This window comes from Musa acuminata, chromosome BXJ1-11 (assembly GCF_036884655.1).
Source record: "Musa acuminata AAA Group cultivar baxijiao chromosome BXJ1-11, Cavendish_Baxijiao_AAA, whole genome shotgun sequence".
NCBI classification, from domain to species: domain Eukaryota; kingdom Viridiplantae; phylum Streptophyta; class Magnoliopsida; order Zingiberales; family Musaceae; genus Musa; species Musa acuminata.
This window is the reverse complement of record NC_088337.1, coordinates 17,378,381-17,392,665: the sequence shown is the minus strand read 5'-3', so window position 1 is coordinate 17,392,665 and position 14,285 is coordinate 17,378,381. Positions and strand designations below refer to the sequence as shown.

At 41.6% G+C, this 14,285-nt stretch overlaps 1 pseudogene; it reads right to left on the bottom strand.

Moving 5' to 3' along the window:
* Positions 1 to 979: 979 nt before the first annotated feature.
* On the bottom strand, positions 980 to 13,400 carry LOC135597225 (pescadillo homolog; annotated as a pseudogene).
* Positions 13,401 to 14,285: the final 885 nt, after the last annotated feature.

The window sequence follows — 14,285 nt, the reverse complement described above, 5'->3', positions numbered from 1 at the left end:
ATTGTTCCGTACCTTTGAAGCCTCTACAGACCTGGCCAAGTCTTCCCTGCAACTCACATGAATATTACTTTTGATTCAAACAAGAGTACCAAGAAATTACATACCCTGATGAACATGATCTGCATCCTCATCTAATAGTCTACTACATCCTAAGAGGTAGTTTTCTAACCAGATAATTAAGTGGTAAATATGATGATTTACTTGTGTACCAATAACAGAGAAAATAGGACCATTTTCTGGTAAAATGAGGTGGTTCCAATGTATTCAAAGGCCAACAAAGTGGTTACAAAATATTCATAGGGCAACATAACACACTAGTGTAGAGGAGTCAACACATGCATAGAGGAAGCTATGTGGGTAACCAAGTGGCTACCTCCCCTTACCAAAACGTTCCACCATAAAGAAAAGATGCAGAACTAAAGCCGGAGCAGATAGTTGATTAATTATATCCTTTTTTTCTTCACCGAAATTAGATTTGATAGCTCAAACTAAACAATTGATTCCTTATGGTTGTTTTCCTAATCAGCGTTGGGGGTTACTTTTAAGAAAACAATTTTTGGATAATACTATCTACAGTCTCTCAAGCATGATTTTGCTCTAGTTTCCTCTTCAATTCCAACTTGCTGTCACCAGGTTGCTTATGTGTGTAAAATTTCGACCTCAATCCTATGAAAAATGGATACAGACATGGGAAGCCAAAATATGATATATGGAAAATCTAAAAGTAGTACACTAGGGACATGACAGCAACACAAGGAAATCCAAGTGTATGGTAACCATTACATTTGTTTGCAACACTAGCACATAAAATCACAGAACGAAACATGGCATTTAATTCAACAAGTGGTACTACTTTCTTTAACAAGTTATTCACAACAAATCATCCAAACAACTTATTAACTGATACTATCTTATATTCCTCAGAGTGATAAATTGCTAACAATTTAGTCATATTTCCAAGCAGGAAGTACCAGTTAATCACATGCTTAATGGCAAAGGCCAATATAGCATCTTGGCAGAATAGATACATAAAGAACCTTGCAACAAACCTTTCTTTAGAAAAATATGTTAAGTAGAGAAGACTGAATGAACCAACTTTCTTTCAAATGGTGTGGACTTTCAATCTAAAGAACTCTGTAGTTTAAAAGCTTAAATTCTCATAACTGACAACCATCCAAACTTGCTACACAGCTTTAAAAGTTTAAATTTCCATAATTGACAACAGGCACCTGGTTTAATCCAAGTTTCTCTAATATCGTATAATTAACACGATCAACTTACCTCACGGCTTAAGAAGAATTTGAAGTTTCTAAAGAGATTTTTGCATTGTTTCGTTTCCTGGTCCTCACCATCTGCATCATTAGTATCCTCCATGAGATGCATGAATGCACCTGGTTCATTAGCTGGAAGCTGATGTTGTAGCTGAGCAAGTCTAAGCTCAGACTCTTCTGTTCCTTTATCTGCCTTCTTGACCTCAGGTTTTCCATCTTCATGAGAAGTAATTGCTTGAGGATTTCCAGAGAATCCTCCAGATCCAGTTGAAATGTAGCAACACAATGCATAAAGCTCTTAACACAAACAAAAGAACTTTATCATTATGTCATAGTTATAAACAAATAGAAAAACTTAAACTAGATTGTGAGGAATGAGATGGATCAAATAAAGTAACAGGCACATACACAAGTCTGATCTGACAAACAAATTAAAGCTAAAACAAAAGTTCACTCCAGACTGGAATCCATTAATCAAACATTTACCAGCAGCTAAGGCTTCCAGTCGAGGATCAAGAATAGGGGGATACTTCACATTTATAGAATGATAAAGCTTGAAATTTACAAAAGCTTGAAATTTACAAAACCTAGAAGAGCCTGCATTAAACAAAAGAAATAGACAAGTAGAGATTAAACATAACAAAAGGTAACACACAAAAGAGCATTCATGACTAACACTGAGTAATAGAGGGTATGTCTCCATCATGTTTCTTAGGTATTGAACACAATGCAGTTTATTGATCAGCACATCTTGATAGAAAAAAGAAAAATCCCATCACAAACAAAAATCATTGTTTATAATAAATAATATTTCCAAGAAGTTATAATTGCATGTGATCATCCTTTATATGTATGCATGTCAATACCATCTATATGAAAACAATTAATTTTATGTAGTTATATATATATTTTCAACATTTTCATGAATGCCAATCTAATTTGTTAGCTCAAACGGTCAAAAAAGCATGTGTTTTCTTGATGAATAAGGGGAAAGGAAAATTGTTGTTTTACTGAATGGCTAAAAAATTCTCAAACACAACCTCATGGAGAGAAAACATAATCACAAATAATATTTCCAAGAAGTTAAAATTGAAAAGATCATATTAACATATTAATATCATGAGGTGATTACATGAGCTTGACATAATGTGGCGGATCATATCAACCTAAATAGCAGTGCCAAATTTGTCCACTTCCATCAAGGAACACAACAATTTCAAGAGACATCACCCCTTCTACATCCTTTTTATGGTAGACGTAACATGTCCATCTACAATTGGAAGTAGAGATTAGGTCAACCAAATTCAGATGCTAACTATCATAATGTATATGTATATATAAATAGGATTTGATGGTCTCTCACATCAACACTTGCACTCCAAGTGTCAAAATAGCTCAATTATTGCCATTGACGAGTGTGACGAATTAATATGGTGGATAGAATTCACTTGTTTCGGCTGAGACAGGGAACACACTCCTCCATAGTTGATTCTCCCCTCAAAAAAGGTGGTGAGCTTGGTTTGTGTCATCATGGTGGGAAAAATCTTAGGAGACTACCCAACTTTGAAAAGCTTTCTATCAACCTTGATGCTAGGCTTGTAGTTTTGTTTTTTACTCTGAGAAAACTAACCATCATTTTATCACCTTAATGAAATAGTTTAGAGTTTAGACATGTTAGGCGCTCACCCACCTTTGCTCCAAAAACAGAAAAGAAAATCTAGTCAGCTCAACTCCCTGCCTCTGCCTCCAGAGAATATCAGTAGAGGCTTATGCTAGTGCGTTAAGACCCACTATAATGGCTATAATAGGGACCCCTGGAACCATTACAACTAACTATAAAATCTAATTTTTACCACCATAGAAACTGGCACCAAAATAATGAACAAAATGGTACATCAGAAAATAGTGGGATTCATTTGTCAAATACAAACACAAATCCCTGCACTCAACTTGCAGGAAGATATAGTTTGCTTTGATGAGTAATTGATGAAACCCAATAAAGGCTTGACCATTATAACAATAAAAAGTTATCACAGCAATTAGTCTTCCCATTATTAGTACGTAAAATGTAACAGAACATCTGGATTATAATGAAGGTCAGGATTACCCAGATTCCTGATCATCCCTAGATCAGGTAGGATGCACATGCTGGTCAGTTATGCAATCACAGATTATAGCTACCAAATGCTAGGCTTTTTTTTTTTATTGGTATTGTTATTTAAACATAAGTTCCATAAATAGTCTATTAAAACTATCCTTTATATCAGATGTCTCCTTGCCAATTGAATACTCTAATAGGCATCCAAATCCAATGCCAATATCTTTGTCCATGAAAAAATAACCACTGCTGCAACGGGAGTAAGGAAAAGCACAATAAGTTGTCACCTCTGTAGTGAAATATATGATATTCTCAAGAATGGAGAGAAAAATGATACATTTGCAACAAAGTAGTAAATCTTGGATCATCAACCAGCTTGGAACACTTCATTAACTATTTAACTTATAGCCATGTACCACTAAATTTGCAAAAGAGCATTCATTCAATACAGTGATGTCCGCAAGCTTCTAAAAGTTACACTTCTGGCATACACCAGTTCAGCTTTAGTGAATTACCTCGAAGAACTCTGAAAAGGTAAGCATGACATTGAAATTGACATCATCAGTCAAAACTTGTTGCAAGGCATGTGGTGTTAGCCATGTGATCTTCTGAACCTCAACCTCAGCCTGCATCATTCAGAATCATCACCTCAAAGTAATATATATAAGAATAAATAAAATTTTACATATTAATATATCATAACATAAAAATCAGAAGATAACTTTACCTGATAGTAAATGCCTTTCACAGATATGAATGCCTTCCAAAGACTATGAGTTCGAGAAATGTAGGCTTGCCATCCATGACTTAACCTATTTAGTAAATGATAAGCATCTTATTGTCTATTATAATCTTGCGGACAAATCAGAGAAAATAATCAACTGGGCATAAGATATTCTAAAAAGGAATAAGATAACACATCCCAGGATCCAGCATCAATATGCTAAGATTCCTGATTGTTCAACTTCATGAAATCATTGATGAAAGATTTTCCTTAAGAGAGTACAGTACTTCCAAGATTGGAAAGTAGAAAAGGCTTAAAAAATAAAGACATTTGTTAAAAAAAATAAATTTTAAAACTAGTTTGATCACCTATCTATCAACATAGTTTCCACTCTAGAACAACTTGATATTTAAATCTTGTACATGAAAGATACTTCAAAATTTTACCAGTAATTGTCATCTTATGTCAATCCTGCAAAGTCAGAATCTAGTTCTTGGACAGCAAAATTATGTTACCAATGGACTTGCCCAATCTAAAGGACTATGGGCAAGCAGAAATTTACAAGTGTGGTTCTCACTAGCAAGAAAAACATTCATGTCAATTTAAATACAATGTTGCAGATCTTTCTAAAACTCTCTCTCCTCTCCATCTTTCTCTCTGTATTTAGATGCAGATATGAAATGTAGATCATGATTCTTAATTTCATCTGGACCAGTAACCGACGGTTCAAGGCTAAATCAGCATACCAATTGGGCTTTTTGCTTGATCTGGTTTGCCCAGTTTGAGGTTTTTCTAAGTTACAGGTCACGTCTTTCTAAGGTTTGGGCCTCTCTCTCTCTCTCTCTCTCTCTCTCTCTGTTTTTCTAAGTTACAGGTCATGTCTTTCTAAGGTTTGGGCCTCTCTCTCTCTCTATCTCTCTCTCTCTCTCTCTACCCCAGCCAATCCTCATTCCTCCTCATGCCACCTGCTGCCACCCAGCCTTCATCTCTACCTTGCCATCGTAGTGGATATAGACAATTTAACACCAATTTTCATGTCTGTCAAACCTTTTAGAAAAACTTGCATCAAAATAAGTACTCAATAACCTGAACTGTCAAATTAGCATAGTAAGCTAGCAAATAATACCACTAGAAAGTGAAAAGAATAATAGAGTATGTTGCAAGATCTCTAATGACATAGACAGAAATTCTGTTATAGTCCAATAATAAAAATTCCACAAAGCATGCACTTCAATAAAGAAGTTCAAATATGAATGTCAGCCCAATCAATCTACAGTCAAAGGATTAATTCACATTACTGTGTCAAAGGATTAAAAAGAGCCAACCTTCTACAATTATGAATACGTTCCACTTGAATCCGTTCACCCTCAACAGCAGGCAATGCGTGAACCATAGTAAGACAGTCATCCAGGTCTCTGAGTGCATCAATAAAAGTTGGGTACCTATATCACCAGGACCAGCATCTCTAAACAGCTAGTGTTTGTTTCTAGAGAACATTCTGCAAGCTGAGAATTCAAAACCTTTCCAAAATAAGCCTATCAAGCTTATATGTTGGTTCACGATTCAGTAGCCAATCTGCCAGATCCCTGTTTTTCCATGCCAAAGCTTTCTTGACTTTCTTTTAATGAGCCCTTATGTCCCTGGAGCATCATAAAAAACCATGGCAAATAAAATATACAAATGTGTTCAATTGCAACAACAATAACCAACAAAAGTGCCTGAAGCACACTAATAAGGATTTCCATCTAGCTAAAGCTATCATTGTAATTAAAAACTTTTAATTACAATAGGCACATTAAAATATTTTAGTCTAATTAAAGTTATCAGCAAAATGAAACAATTATAACACCATACACTAGTATAAACTCTTATGTCTCACCACATCCATGGTCAAACCAGAACTTGTAACTCAGTTGACTGGACACATACAGAAGATAGGAAGATGCATGAAAAGTAACTTGGCAGGATTAATGGAAGAAAAAAAAAAGTCACAACTTTTAGCAACTGAACTAACCTAGGTACACATGTTTACTAAATGTGAATAGATGTCTCAAGTACAGAGGCAGCATCAGAGAGACCAAAGATACTAAACTGGCATTATATCAGCGAAAGACTGAAAGTTCTGTGTAACATAGTGTCACGAACGGTCGTCACGCACCCGCAACAACTCCGTTCAACGAACCGTTCGTCGCTCTCATCTACATGTACAGCTGCTTGGCAGCATGTTGTGTCTTGGTTTTGAGTCATTTTGCTTGTAAAAATGTAAGTTCGAACAAGTTGCAGCGCTACAAAGCGACCGCTCACCGAACCGAGCAAAACAGCCCCAAAACAGCTCCGTTTTCATATGCCGCGGGCTGTTTTCTGCAGTCCGCCTCCGCTCACAAAACGTCAGCCATCTTTCCAAGTTCGCACATTACCTTGACGGGAACTTGTTGTCGCGCCCGGCACCCGGTGAGCAGCTGTTTGTGGACTTGAAGCTGTTCGTTCAACCTTCTAAAGTCCTTGTTTTCCCTCTCTCCCTCTTTTCTCTTGTTCACGCAAGGTGCTCGCTGAATTGTTTGTAAAGCTTCCCCTTTTCGCGAGACGTCGGGACTTGTTCGTCACTCGTTCTTTGAACTAATCAACTTTCTCTTTTTACAGGTCCTTCGGGACCTGCGAGAGGTTGCAAGTGGGCTGATCTTTGTGGACGCAAATCGCAAGGGTGAAGCGCGACTTAGGTAACGCAAGCTAAGTTCGCGTCTTTGCCGCAAGGGTGCCTCACGCCTTAGGCAATTCCAGCTAAGGCCGTGACATTGTGGTATCAAAGCGGGCAAGCACTTCGAGCGAGCAGCGAAGGAACTTCGCAACTTCGCCATGGCAAAGCATCGTGATGAATCAAGCAAGATGGGGCAAGCCGGACCCTTGCCCCAAGAAGCCGCAGGTGGGCTGCATATGCACACTTGCTCTCATGCTGTTGGAACCGCTCAAGAGGAGCGCGACAGCGAACATAATGAGCGAGAAGTTGGCTACTCTCCGCAAGCGGAGGAGGCGCAATTTGGAGCGCCAACCGAGAAAAAGAGTCACAAGGAGAGACTCACAACGGCGGAAACCCGTTTGGATGTTCTTGAAGTGAGCTTGGAGGAACTCTACCATGGCCAACAAAGGCTTGTTGGGGTAGAGAGCTCGCAAGAAGAAGCAGTGTCCAGGATCGACAAGGTTGAGGCCTTAGTCGACCGACTGTTAGATGACACTAAAGACTCTGTACAACACTTGCAAGAAGTTGTGGCGGAACTCACTTCGAGGGTGACCATGCTCACAAGAGTGCTAAATGCGGGAGGAAGCAACACCCACGTTGCGTCGCCACAAAACTTGAGGGCACCCAAGCCTCATGGTTATGGAGGGGCCAGAGATGCCAAAGAGCTCGAGAATTTTCTATTCGACATGGAACAATACTTTCGAGCTACGAGGCTTGATTCTGAAGAAACCAAAGTTTCCATAACATCCATGTATCTGAACGGAGATACAAAACTTTGGTGGAGAACCCGTTGGGAGGAGATCCAACAAGGTCGGTGTCGAGTTGACACATGGGAGGAATTGAAGCGGGAGTTGAGAACTCAGTTCCTACCGAAAAACACCGAATTCGTCGCAAGAAGAAAGTTGAGACAACTCCACCAAAATACTTCCATCCGAGACTACGTGAAGCAATTTTCTACGCTAATGCTGGACATCCAAGACATGTTCGAGAAGGATAAGCTGTTCAGCTTCCTTGATGGTTTGAAGCCATAGGCGCAACAAGAATTACATCGAAGGAATGTCGCCAATTTGATCGGGGCAATTGTTGCCGCAGAAAGGCTCACTGACTTCGTTTCCTCCGAAGACCCGGGAAGAAGGAAACAATCTTCAAGCAATCGCCCTCCAAAATATTCTCGAGGGAATGAGCTCGGGGGCAAACAAAAGAAGAAGAGTTCCCACAAAGGGCCAAGCCCGGAAGGTAAGGCCCCGAAACCTGACGGATGCTTCTTGTGCAAAGGGCCGCACATGGTGAGGGAGTGCCCACAAAAATAGGCACTCAATGCTTTAACAGCTTCCATTCACCCCCCCAAAATCGGACAAGGGCAAGGCTGTCGCTCTTAGTTCGAGTAGTTCTGAAGCCAGCAGCGACAATAAGGAGTCGCAAGGACCCCGAATGGGAGCGATGCGTTTGTTGAACGCCTTGCAGGGTCAAGTGGGGGAGAACACGAAGACAAAGCTACAAAAAGCAGGAAGTGGTGAGCTGATGTACGTAGACATCGAGCTAAATGGCCAAACAACCCGTGCAATGGTGGACACGGGTGCTACCCACAACTTCATTGTCGATCGAGAAGCAAAGCGACTTGGGTTGATCTTAGAGAAGAGCCCAAGTCGAATGAAAGCGGTGAATTCGGAGGCCAGGCGAATCTCCAGGTTGGCGAAAGGAGCTCCCATCAAGATCGGAACATGGAGCGGGAACACCAACATAATGCCAGTGCCACTAGACGACTTCCAAGTGATTCTTGGAATGGAGTTCATGCACGCGGCGAAGTTGGTGCCAATGTCGTTCCTAAACTCCCTATATATGATGCGAGGTGACGACCCTTGCGTGGTTCCCGTCTCTCGGAGGAGAACCAAGGAACCCCAACATATATCGACATTGCAACTGAAGAAAGGGGTGCGAAAAGGTTAATTAACATTCGTGGCTGCTATGAAGCTAGAGCCACTCGACGAGAAGGCCATTCAAGAACCTGCTACGGTGGCGAATGTCCTGAAAGAGTTCAATGACGTTATGCCACCCGAGTTGCCGAAAACTCTTCCACCACGTAGAGGCGTGGATCACAACATCGAGTTGGAGCTAGGAGTGAAGCCTCCAGCGAGACCACCCTACCGCATGCCCCCGCCAGAGTTGGCAGAACTCAGGAAGCAGTTAGGTGAACTGCTAAGCGGTGGTCTCATCCGTAGCTCTGAAGCACCATTCGGAGCTCTAGTTCTCTTCTAGAAGAAACAAAATGGGAGCCTCCGACTATGTCTCGATTATCGAGCCCTCAACAAAGTGATAGTGAAAAACAAGTATCTCATCCCGCTCATCACGAACTTGTTCAACCAGTTGGGCAAAGCCAAGTATTTCTCAAAACACGACCTTAGGTCGGGGTATTGGCAGGTGCGCATTGTTGAAGGTGATGAAGCGAAGACTACCTGTATGACCAGGTATGGAGCGTTTGAGTTCTTAGTGATGCCATTCGGCTTAACCAACGCTCCGGCCACGTTCTGCACTCTCATGAATCAGCTATTCAAGGAGTATTTGGATAAGTTCATGGTCGTCTACTTGGACGATATCATCGTCTACAGTCAAACGCTCAAGGAGCTTGTCAAGCACCTTCGGACAATTTTCAAAGTTCTCAGGGAGAACACTTTGTTCGTGAAAAGGGAGAAATGCTACTTTGCCCAAACGGAGATCTTATTCTTGGGGCATCGAATTGATGATGGTTCCATTCGGATGGACAAATCAAAAGTGCAAGCGGTTGCAGAATGGCGAACTCCAAAGAAGGTGCCAGAGTTGAGATCCTTCCTTGGTTTCGTCAACTACTATCGACGCTTTATTGTTGGGTATTCGAAGCATAAAACTCTACTGACGGAGTTGCTGAAGAAGGAGCAGCCTTGGAAGTGGTCTGACAAATGTGAAATAGCATTCCAAGATCTAAAGGCTGCTATTCTAGAAGAACCGATGCTCAAATTGCCGGACTATGGAGAGTCATTTGAAGTCCATACAGATGCTTCAGACTTCGTTATTGGGGAGAGTACTCATGCAGGAGGGTCATCCGGTAGCCTACGAGAGCCGCAAGCTCAACGAGACCAAGCGGCAGTATCCAGTGCACGAGAAGGAGATGACAGCGGTGATCCATTATCTACGAGTTTGGCGACGCTACCTTCTCGGATCGCGATTTGTGCTAAGGACAGACAACATCGCTCTGAGCTATTTCCAAACGCAGAAGAAACTTTCCCCAAAGCAAGCACGATGGCAGGACTTCTTGGCTGAATTTGATATGGCAATGGAGTACAAGCCCGGAAAGGCAAATGTCGTGGCCGATGCATTGAGTCAGAAAGTGGAGTGCGTGAATGCTGTACAATTGGAGATCAGAGGCCAAGCAAGTCAGTTACACTCCAACTTCCTTTTCAGGATTAGGGATGGACTGTATAGTGACCCCCAGGCAGTTATCCTGATGCAGCTCATCAAAGAAGGCAAGACACGACGATTTTGGGTCCAAGAGGGACTCGTGTACACAAAAGGGAATAGGGTTTATGTTCCTCGAATGGACAATTTGAGGCGTGAACTCTTAAGAGAGTGTCACGATTCCCTTTGGGCTGGACACCCAGGTATTCACCGAACATTGGCTCTCGTGGAGAGGGCCTTCTACTGGCCGAAGATGGGGACTAATGTGGAGGAATATGTTCGAACGTGCCTCACTTGCCAACAAGACAAGGCGGAACAGCGGAAGCCGATGGGACTTTTAGAGTCGTTGCCTGTACTCCTTGGACTTCATATCAAGCTTGCCACTAGTAGGGAGACTCGGATCGATACTCGTGGTAATCGATCGATTTTCAAAGTATGCAACTTTCATTATTGCTCCGCTACACTGTTCAGCAAAGGAGGCGGCCAAGCTGATGATGAAGGATGTGGTGAAGTATTGGGGAGTCCCGCACAATATCATCAGTGATCGAGATGCTCGGTTCCTGGGACGATTCTGGACCGAGCTATTAAAATTGTTAGGATCAAAGTTATAATTCTCTACAAGCCTTCACCCCCAGACGGATGGCCAAACCGAGAGGATAAACTCGCTCTTGAAGCAATATCTTCGGCACTACGTGAGTGCCAACCAACGAGATTAGGTGAAGTTGTTGGACATTGCCCAATTTTCCTACAACTTGCAATGGAGCTCTGCGTCCAACAAGAGCCCCTTCGAGATCATTACAGGACAACAACCGTCAACTCCTCACACCATGGCAATCGGGTATACTTGGAGTAGTCCATCAATCTACCACTTCGCAAAGGAGTGATACCGAAATGCAGATATTGCGCGGGCTTACTTAGAGAAGGCGGCAAAAAGGATGAAGAAGTGGGCAGACTTGGGAAGGCGACTGCAAGAGTTCAAGGTCGGCAATTTGGTGTTGATAAAGCTCCAACCAGCATCACTCCAATTCTTTAGGAACAAAGTCCACAAAGGATTGGTGCAGAAGTATGAAGGGCCCTTCCCAATTATCAGCAGGGTAGGCAACATCTCCTACAAGTTGCAACTACCGACGTGGTTCAAAATTCACAACATTCTTCACGCTAGCAACCTAAAAGCCTACCACTCGGATCCGCAAGATGCTTCCCGAAGTATTCTAACTCGGCTACCCCCCACCAGAGTCTCCTACGAGAAGCGATTTGAAACCATTTTAGCGGATCACAAGATAAAGCTACCCAATAGAGCTGAGCAGATTGAGTACTTGATGAAGTGGCGAAAGCTTTCCCGAACTGAATCCATTGGGAGCCCGAAGACGCCCTGCGACATGAAGAAACAATTATCAACAACTACCAACAAGCGTCGACGAGGGCGTCGACAGTTTAAGTGGGGGAGAATGTCATGAACGGTCGTCGCGCACCCGCAACAACTCCGTTCAACGAACCGTTCGTCGCTCTCATCTACATGTACAACTGCTTGGCAACATGTTTTGTCTTGGTTTTGAGTTATTTTTCTTGTAAAAATGTAAGTTCGAACAAGTTGCAGCGCTACAAAGCGACCGCTCACCGAACCGAGCAAAACAACCCCAAAACAGCCTAAAACAACTCCGTTTTCATGTGCCGCGGGCTGTTTTCTGCAATCCGCCTCTGCTCACAAAACGTCAGCCATCTCAGCCCCTTGGAACCACCCGGGTGGCACAAGGCTGGATGGGGCTTCGGTATAGTGTCGGGCGTTGAACAATCTTTCGCAAGTTCGCACGTTACCTTGACGGGAACTTGTTGTCGCGCCCGGCACCCGGTGAGCAACTGTTTGTGGACTTGCAGTTGTTCGTTCAACCTTCTAAAGTCCTTGTTTTCCCTCTCTCCCTCTTTTCTCTTGTGCACGTAAGGTGCTCGTTGAATTGCTTGTAAAGCTTCCCCTTTTCGCGAGACATCGGGACTTGTCAGTCGCTCGTTCTTCGAACTAATCAACGTTCTCTTTTTACAGGTCCTTCGGGACCTGCAAGAGGTTGCAAGTGGACTGATCTTTGCGGACGCAAATCGCAAGGGCGAAGCGCGACTTAGGCAACGTAAGCTAAGTTCGCGTCTTTGCCGCAATAGTGCCTCGCGACTTAGGCAACGCAAGCTAAGTTCGCGTCTTTGCCACAAGGGTGCCTCACGCCTTAGTTTTGTGTAACATAGTGTATGGGATCCACAAGAAGCAAAAATAAAAGTAGAGATGATTAAATATATAAACAGCAATAAGCCATAATGACCCAACTATTTGGATTAGGCTTCATGGATCCCATTTTGCCTTTGAGTTTCCATCGACAGATATATCACTACCCAAACGCTTATAGACATTTCTGCTTCTAAACATTTTAAGCTACCACTAACTTTACTTTGTACACTGTTTTTGTTGGTAGCATATGAAGATTCTTATTCTTAGAAGGAGGGAGTACCTGAATTTCTCAAGTAGAGGTTCGTGCGCAAGAAACATGATATCCTTCATGTGATGATATGTCTTGTGGCTCCCTTCCACCTTCTTCTTCGGATCTCGAGGAAAGATACCTTTGAGAATGCATAGTTTCCTTAACCAAATACCAAGACGATGGAATAAATATATTCGTTTACAATTAAAATAGAGAGAAATCGAGAAGAAAGGAAAGGAAAAAGGTAGCAAAGTGACGAAACCATAACTCACCTGAAGGTGGACAGACTGACTTGAAGATAGTGAACAGCCTTCGTCCTCGTGATGTATTTCGCCGTGTTTCCTTCCTCCTTCCCCTAAAACGAAACAAAAACAGGACTTTGAGCAAAAATTACGGATTCGAAGCGGAAAGATCGAGAGGGACAGAGATCGAACGCGTCGTGGGGATTACCGGGGGCCTGTAGTGCTTCGGCATCTCGAGGAAGAAAATGAACAACCGGGAAGACTCCTCCTTAGACGCCGCCGTTGGTGTGGTGGCGGGTTGGCTCGAAGTGGATCACGAACCAAGAGAGACGAGAGAGGTCTCGGTGTTTGAGGGTTTCCCGAGGGAGAAACGATTAGGGCCTAGAAACGTGATGATGGGCCGGGTTTAACGCCGGACTTCAATGGCCGACGAAAGGCTGCATCCCATTATGAAATGAAGTCTGAATCTGAATCTGAATCTGAATCTCTACTATGGTGAGGTGAAATTTGAACGTTCCTAAAATTTGCTTAACTCGGTCTATTTTTCGAATACTGTCCGGGGAAAAAAAAAGTTGCTATGACTCATATGATTAGACTTTCTTTGAAGATAAAAAATATTTATATCGTGTATCCGTATCTCATTTTAATTTCAGAATAAAAGATACTCGTGTAATATGCTTTCCATAAAAGACTACGTCATAAATTTATCTAATATTAATTTTTTCAATCATCAAGTTAGTACGTGTTTGTAAACGTCTAAAGATCATAAGTATTTGTTTAGTTTGTTTTCAATAATCATATATCAATTGAGTAGGATCGTAGTATCAATGTTTTAATTTTAAAAGTCCTATTGATATGAGATATTGAGTAGGATCTTCATCATTTTTTATAGCTAATGTGGCATGTCTAGTAGTAAGTAGATGGTGAATGAATTCTATATGTTTGGGTCTCGTTAGAAAAAATAATAATAATTATTATTATTATTATATCAATTGATTACTCTTTTTAGTGGAAGCTCATTCCAATTCAATCAAAATATATATAAAGTTTGGTTCAAGTGAGTCAAAGTAGGCATACCAATGATAAAAACAATTATAAAATTAAAGCATGAGTGTTTTTTCATTTGGTTATCTACGTGTCATGGCTCATTTCATATATATATATATATATATATATATATATATATATATATGTTATGGTGTTTTGCAGGGGTAGAACTCAAATCCTGACTCTCCACTTTCCGAATCTAACATACCATCATCAACCCAACCTCTTCTCGAAGAATCACTTACCATCTACTTTTCTACTGCTTCAGATCCGTATTT